We start from the raw sequence: 9,241 nt of genomic DNA, 5'->3' as shown, positions 1-9,241 counted from the left end.
GGAGCATGGGAAGATAAACTTGATCATGGGGAACAGAAGATCGTTGCCTGTCACCAAGATTGGAGTTTATTCTTTAGTGCTTAGTAGTGGGTTAGGATTAGAGTTGAATAATTGTTGCTATTCGCCAAAAATGGCATGAAACATCATTTTGTTTCATGGTTTGTATAAAAAAGGATTTAGATTTTTGTTTTATAATGAAAAAGGTTCTATTAATGCTTTTCTTAATGGTGCATTTTCATCGTCTACCCACAAAAGTCCTTTGGATATCTCTTCTATAGATCCGAGTGACAATGTTGTCTTCGTTGCAAGGAGAGGGGTTTTTCAAGAGCGAGAACTCATATGCCAAGGGGACAGTGGGATGCAAATCGATCTTGAAGAGCTTCAAGAATCAAACGATGAAGGAACCTCAAAGACTGGCGCTCAACTTGAGGAGGAAACTCCTGTCTAACCGATTGACGAATACTTACCTCTTAGACGTTCCAGTAGAGTTAGTATTATGCCTGCGTTGTATGGTTTTCATATAACAAGCGTGGGTGATACATTTATTAGTGATAGTACACTAATAAATATGGATGAACCTAACAGCTACAAGGAAGCCATGGCAGGCCCAGAGTCTGCAAAATGGAAACAGGCAATGGACAACGAGATTTGGTCCATGTATGACAACCAAGTTTGGAAGTTGGTTGAGAATGTGCCAAGTCGTAAGACGGTCGGGTGCAACTGGATCTTCAAGAAAAAGACCGTCATGGATGGGAAGGTACACACTTATAAAGTGAGATTGGTTGCGAAGCGCTTTACTCAAACTCCCGAAGTTTACTATGATGAGACCTTCTCACCAGTTGCGAAGATAAAGTCTATTAGGGTTATGCTAGTCATAACTGCGTTTCATGATTATGCAATATGGAAAATATATGTCAAAGCCGCTTTCCTTAATGGTAAGTTGGTTACGGATGTTTACATGAGTCAGCCAGAGGGTTTTGTCGATACGGAGCATAGTAATAGAGTGTGTAAGCTTGAGAAATCCATTTATGGATTAAAACAAGCATTTTGCAGATGGAATCTTTGTTTCGATGAGAAAGTCAAAGAGTTTTGTTTTCTGTGAAGCGAGGATGAGTCATGTATATATGTAAAAGCTGGTGGGAGTATAGTTAGCTTCCTCGTATTGTATGTCGATGACATACTACTTATAGGAAACGACATCCCGACCCTACAGGAAGTTAAGTCCTAGCTTGGGAAGGGTTTCGCTATGAAGGACCTCGGATAGGCTGCCTATATTCTAGGAATAAGGATAGTGAGAAACAGGAGTAAAAGACTAATAGGAATTAGTCAGAATACTTACTTAGACAAGGTACTAAAGCGTTTTAGTATGGAGAATTCCAAGAAAGGGGAGTTACCGATCCAAAGCAATGCCAAGTTGAGTAAGACTCAAAGCCCGAGTACCGAAGTCGAGATAGCGGAGATGAGTCGAGTATCTTACGCTTCCACAGTTGGCTCGATCATGTATGTTATGACTTGTACTCGCCCTGATGTGGCCTTCGCCTTGAGCATGGTCAAAAGATATGAAGGGAACCCTGGCAGAGCACATTGGACCGCAGTCAAGAATATTCTTAAGTACCTTCAGAGGACCAAAGAATGGTTTCTTGTCCTCGGTGGGAGTGATGAATTAAGGGTGTAAGGGTATAGTTACGACAGTTTTTAGACCGACCGAGACAATTACCGTTGTCAGTCGGGTTGGGTCCCTACCCTGAATGGAGGGGTAGCGACTTGGAAAAGTTCCAAGAAAGAGACCGTAGCTTATTCAACGTGCAAATCAGAGTACATAGCAGCGAGCGAAGCGTCAAAGGAGGCGATGTGGTTGAAGAACTTCATCATAGACCTTAGAGTTGTACTAGCCATAAAGGAGCCCCTGAAAATTTTATGTGATAATCAAGGAGAGGTTGCCTTGACCAAGGAACCGATGGATCATGGCAGATCCCGAGATATCGACATAAAATATCACTTTATTAGACATCAGGTGGAAGAGGGACTCCTCGTGGTGAAGAAGGTATTGTCAGAGGATAACCCAACAAATCCCCTTACGAAGGGACTGAGTAGGGTTAAGCACTTGCAGCACGCTAGGAGCATTGGGCTGAAGGACGATATTATTTTAGATTAGATAGGTTCGAAACATGTAATATATAAATTGTAATTAACATTTGATGATTAAATAAAGGGGTATTATTTATAAGTAAAGTTACTATCTTGTGTTAATTATTTACCTATTGCTTCACTTTGCATGTTTTGACTTCCAGAATAATAAGATTATTTGAACGGTCCACAGTCGCTCATACTTTGGAAGTAGGTATGAATGAAGACTGTCATTAATTGGTTTGTAGACTGTCTAAAGTGTATTAGACATAGCAAAAGTTTGATGCAACGTTCATGAGTGCTTATGAAATAAGATTTAAGCATTGGATTAAACCCATGCTTGCTGGCATCACTTAATGGAATTTATCACGAGTGATTGCAATACGATAATATCATATAGTCTTTAAACCTATATATATATATATATATATATATATATATATATATATATATATATATATATATATATATCAATGCATAACCAACTTGCAAACATCAAACCATATACATATATATATATATATATACATATATATATATATATATATATATATATATATATATATATATATGGTTTGATGTTTGCAAGTTGGTTATGCATTGATAATGCGTAAACACATCAGTAACTTGATATTATAAAATGCATTGTTGTGCATGATTTGATGAGTGAATAATAAATGCATATAAGTCGAAGTTTATATGTTCCTTTTATCCTAAGAGGGTAAAAGCGATATCTGGGCCCCTCGATGGTTTGACTTATGTGCCGGGACCGGTCAGGACTGAATTGATGTGTTCAATTAAGTTCTATGTTAGACGAATCAGAGATCGAGAAACAAATTGTTGGACAATAAGTATGACTATGTCCCATGTAATTGTCTACATGGTATCTTGAACGGCGGACTATACGATCCCTTGTCTAAAGGATGAGGCAGAGTTCGACAGCGGCTTTTGAGAGCTACAATTGCTAATCGGATATTCAAGTTGTACTTGAATTTATAGTTGTTAGACTTATGCAAGTGGAATACTGTTGGATTAGTGTGTAAGTGCATAACTATATTTGGTATGTACTTGACCCGGTTGTAGCATGGTCCTTTTGGGTTGCCTTCACCAAAGCAACTTGACAAGATGATTTATGGAGAGAGAGGATGTTATGGTTTATTAATATATTATATGAATAATATATTAAAAGAGAAATCATATTAGTTAATTAATATTGATCAAGAATTAATTAAGAAATTGATTTTTTGATCAAAAGAGATTAATTGAACTAAGGGGACTGGAATTGCAATTATAAGATAATTGGATTTTGGGTTGTGGATCTCTTAGATTATAGGGTGGACGATTTTAAGGTGGAAGCCCACTTGAAGTCGTGCAAGGCCTTGTTCTGGAGGGTTCCATTGGACTGCTTAAGGCCTAAGCTATCCAATTGGGGTTTTGACTGAAACCCTAGCAGTACACCTATATAAAGGACCCCAGGGCTTCATATTTCGACTACCCAAGAAACCCTAGAGTTCTAAAAGCCAAAATTAAGCATCCATTCCCTCTCTTCTTAATCATCTTCTTGCCTTGGTGTTTGTAAGCCATTAGAGGTATTACAATTATGATACTGGGCTCTTGAAGTTGAAGATTCTTGCCATTATCAAAGGTAATCATCTAAAGTTGTCTTAGTTGTAGATTTCGATATTATAGTATGCTTGATTAGGGTTTATAATCTTTGGATAAATTTGCATGTACAATAGAGAAACCTAGATCCAAAGCTTCAGGGTTTTGCATGTGCACATAGGAATGTTCTTTTGCTCAAAACCCATTAATATGATAGGGTGCTTTAGAGTCCAAGAACAAAGCATTAGCAGAACTAGTTATACATATAGTTAAAACATCATCATCATTCCCTTCATCAAATTTCTTTGAACCAGAACAACATCGTTATGGATTGATTCAACACCATTGTTCCCTTTCTTTAAGAATGTACAATATCTTCTGAAATGCCCTATTTCCTTATACTTATAACATCTAATGTTGTCTTTAGATTTGGAACTTGACTTCCCTTTATTACCTCCAATTCTATTTGATGTTCTTCCTCTACCTTTGAACAAATCGGAACTAGTATTTTCTTCTCTATCTAAAACTTTTTTTTTTTTTTTCAGTTCCTTAGACATCAGAGAATCCTTCACATCATTGACAGTGATCATTGTCTAACCATACAACAAGGAATCAACGAAATTTTTTAAAAGAATTCAGTAGTGAACATATGAGGATAAGGGTTTGATCTTCATCTTCAATCCCACGATGATCATATTTAAGTTTTCCATATGATCCTTTAGTTTGGTATTTTCCGACATCCTAAGGGTATACAAACATTGCTTCTGATACAACTTGTTTGTTAGAGAATTTTTATGATACTTGTCACACAATTTCTCCTAAATCCTAGATGCACTCGTTTGATCCACGATCTCACTCAGTACTTCTTCTTTCAAACTCAATAGAATAGTGTAATGCATTCTTGCCAAAATATCCACGTTCTTGTCAACCACCATGTCCTTTGGCAATTTTATCTCTCCTCCTAGTGTTGTTGTACATCCTTGTTGAATCAGAAGAGCCCTCACCATCACCATCTACAAAGTGAATTCATTTGGACCACTTAACTTCTCCAAATAAAACTTGTGAGTGGACATCTTCAATCACAAGAACACAAACCGCAACTCTAGTACCACTTTTTAGAAGAGCCCTAACCATCACCTTCTACAAAGTGAATTCATTTGGACCATTTAACTTGTTGGAAACTTAGAGGTGGAAGACAGCATTCAACAGGTAAGAAGCATATAAGTGATTGCATGCCACGATGTGGCAATGTAAAGGCCACAATGTGGTCACCTTTCCTAACACAGAAGCTTATTGAGACATGGAGCACATGTGATTTAAGTAATGACCACAATGTGGAGCCTAACTCCCATGACTTGGCAGCTAGTTTCTGGAAACTATATATGTCGAACATTAGGTCAAATTTCGGGAGTTGGCATGGGAATTAAGATAAGAGCTGTGACTAAAACCTTCTGGAGAACCCTTGGAAGTTCATAATTCATTTGGAGATCAAGATTCGAAGATTATTAGAAGAAGAACAATATATAATCATTCGGTTTGATAGCTTTAACAATGTCTAGTTTAATTAGCTTTGATTTTATGTTTGTTTCTGTTCTATTTATGGGCTAATCACCATATACTTTTGCTTAGTGTATATGAACCTTAATACTATGTTTTAGTTTCTCTTTTCATGGATTTTATGAAGTTGGTTTAGCTTGTGTTTAATTATCGATACATAACATGTTAAAACTTTTAATCTTCGTCGCTTAGATTCAAGTTATTTGTAAGAAAAATGATCACTGTTATTGTATGAACTTGTCTACTTAGTTGTTTATGATCATTAAATTGCTAGATCTAGGATTGACCAACTTTTATATTAGGTAATAAAGTTCATAACTTTACCTGTGTTAAAGAACATAATTTGATCATAGTTGTGTTTGGTTATTTGTCTTGATCATAGATAATTAATCCTAGATATATCTTACATAGCCCAATACTCGTAAATAATCAATTATGTGTTCACTTATATATGATCATTGCATAGTAATTGACGAATTGGTGAAAACATTAGGAAATCGAATCAAGATTCTTAATGATATTTATGTTTGTAACCAACTGAATTAGTCCATGTGTTGAAACTAACCAAAGGACAAAGAAGGATTCAAAGCTAAATGAAAGTGTCTTCATAATCTTGATTACAATCGTCTTTAGTTAATTGATTGCTTAGTTTTAGCAGTTGTTTGAATTAAGTTACTGGACTTGCAAAATCAGTAAAAACCCCATATTTAAATTTGTTTCTTAGCTTAATTATTAGTAGTTATTTTCTAAATAAAAATTTTGTTCCCTATGTTTGACACCAGAATAAACTAAACTACCCTATAAGTGAACTATGTATACTACCTAAGTGCAATTAGTTAGTTAGGTAAGTTAGGTTTATAAATTTAAAACTGGTAGTATGTAAATTGCACATCACTTATCACTCTAGAATTCAAGACACATCAAATGACTTGGGATGTCAGAACTAAGAACCTAATAGGCCAAGCTCACTAGCATATAGGCCCATGAAAGGTGTCAACCAATCACATTTCGCCATGAAACATCTTCTAGAACATTCATCCATGACATACAACATGAGTATCACCAACGCATATAAGGGAGCACCATGCATCATAGTGGAGCATCACGATGCATATGTGGCGCATCATCAACACTAGTGGCCCAATATCCATCATGGTTGCAGAAAATGGTGTATTATTTTAGCGTCACCAATTTTTGAGCATCATATAGTACTTCATAGTGTACATGGCTCAAAAAAGTACACCCTGCACCAAGATGGCACATCTAGCATGAAGATGGCATGTCTCATGCAAGGATGGCGTAACTATCACCAATATCGCGCAACATGCTTCAGTGTGGCGCAACTTCTCTGAGGTTGGTAGAAGAACTCCACTTTGGCGCAACATCCTTCCATTTGGCGAAACACCTTCATAGATGGTGCAACTTCCGTCGACTTGGCACAACATCCTCATGAATGGTGCAATTTCCATTCACTAGGCACAACTTCTTCATGAATGACACAACATATATATGATTGGCGCAACATGTTGCTCCATTTCACTCCAAATGATCCAAGTTGCTCAATGTTGCTCCAAATGAATTCCAAGAGCTTCAGTGAAGTCAAATACTTCATGAAAATGCTCCAAATGCTCAAGTCATATATATATATATATATATATATATATATATATATATATATATATATATATATATATATATATATATATATATATATATCCGAATATATATTGAAACCGACTTATTTTTATCTACACAATAATTTAAACCATCTCAATTCAACATATAATAGGCATAATATAATTCACTCTTAGGAATTTTTATCTTAAAAGCGATATAAAATACATTCTTTTGTCTTTATATTGTTATAAATTTAATGTGCATCGATTGTAAATTGTAATATCGAAATATAATGTTTTAACGTAGTTCAAGTTCATAAAAATTTAATAAATTATATATCGTTTTCGTGGAACTTATACCATGACATTTTATAACTAACTAAACCGTTGTAAGCTTTTCTACGGTTTTCCATGGTTTACATTGCGTTGCACTGAGTGTGCGAACCCTAGCTTCTATACAAGGGATACAAAATGCAATAAATCATAGTTAACTAACTTGTCTAGTTGTTTTATAATAGAATTTTAATCAATTACAATTCTTGCACACTCCTCAAAATCTTTTATATTACCTGCATGCTAATTTAATTATCGTCACATGGATCATAATTTTCATTACGAACACGGAAAGCAGACGATGCCAAAGAACTTTTGGGAAAAGTTGGAAACAAGTACAATTAGTGTTCAAGAAACGCCATCTTTGCAAAAAGCAACCAAACCCAATATGGAAACAAGGTACGCATGGTGCTATTTTGCTTAAATAATTAGACGGTAATTGCTCGATTAACATGTTCGTTAATATTGGTTGCAAACAGCTGTTCTCTCCATGACTTTGAAAATTTGATGCTTTGCTTTTACCTTTTTGCCACCCACTTTGTCAAATTTACCTAAAATGCTTTCTTCGAGAAAATGCCTGGGCAGGAACTAGAAATAATTAAAATATAAGGGTGCCATAAGCGGGCTAAATTTTCTTTAATGTGGAAAAAGAAAAAGTGGAAACGTTCATCTTTTTAGATTTGGAACATAGATACTTTATAGTTAGAAAGTATAAAGATTTTTAAGCAATGATTAAACGTTTTTGTTAAGCTATTTACAAGTCAAACATTGACTTTATTGCATAAAAGAGTCGTCAATTCTGATCATGTTTTTTATTATTTGATTTTAGCTAGTTAACACAATGCTATTTTCGTCTTGGAATATCTAGAAATAACTTTAATCTTATTCATAAAATGATGATATTTATGATCTTGAGGATTGGGACAGATAAAATTATGTCATTTATTGGCATATAAAAACAGTCGCAAAAAACCTAGAAAAATAACTAAAAGCTTCTTGGAGAATTAAGGACACAAATAATAAATGTCATTAGAAATTCTTCTACTAAAATCTTTTAGTGACATTTTTTTGAGTAAATTACACGAATGGTCCCTATGGTTTAGGATAATTTTCGCATTTGGTCCCTAATTTATTTTTTTAACTCGAAAAGTCCCTATTGTTTGTTTTTGGTATGCGCTTGGTCCCTGTCATACATAAAAAAAGCTATTTTGCCCTTGATTTTTTAATTTATTTAAATAAACACACCCTAATCCCACCCCTCTCACCTTACCTTACCTACCTCATCATTTTTTTCTATTTAAATAATAGTCGTTTTAGGTAAGACAGGGACCAAACATGTAACAAAAACAAACATTAGGGACCAAGAGCATAACAAAAACAAAAAAAAAGGCTTTCCGAGTTAAAAAATTAAGTTAGGGACCAAACGCGTAAATTCTCCCAAACCATAGGGATCATTCGTGTAATTTACTCCATTGTTTTTAGTTTTACCGGTATAATTTTTAGGCTTGTAGTAACGTTTTCTATTTGTCATAATAAAAGAAAAGTTTTGTGTCATTTAATACTCATTTAAATAATTCATATGCTATTTTTAATTACATATTTTAAAATTTTAGTGGTATTTTTTATTTGCCACAACACAAAACAATAGTTTTTGGCACATTAATTTGTTATTATAAATACTCGTAGAAGATAATAAAAATTCATTTGCATAAAACAAAATAAAATGCATTTTCTTCTTCTGTTCAATGGAATAAAACATTACCATGATTCTATCATATCTAAAAAAAACACTGTGTATAGAAAAATTAAATCATTCCATCTTTTGCAACTTTTAATTCCAATTCAACATAATCACTTATGATCTACCAAGGAAAATCATACATTTGACTATCTATAACACAAACTTAACACCAACTTATGTAGAACAAAATGGTATTTGTTTTGATCGACTAATTTCATGCATTCATATGTTGAGCTTAGCATTATCATGCCATAATTTAAATCCG

Source organism: Lactuca sativa, chromosome 4, assembly GCF_002870075.4.
Source record: "Lactuca sativa cultivar Salinas chromosome 4, Lsat_Salinas_v11, whole genome shotgun sequence".
In the NCBI taxonomy this organism is placed as follows: Eukaryota; Viridiplantae; Streptophyta; class Magnoliopsida; order Asterales; family Asteraceae; genus Lactuca; species Lactuca sativa.
The sequence above is the reverse complement of the archived record's forward strand: the minus strand, read 5'-3'. Positions refer to the sequence as shown.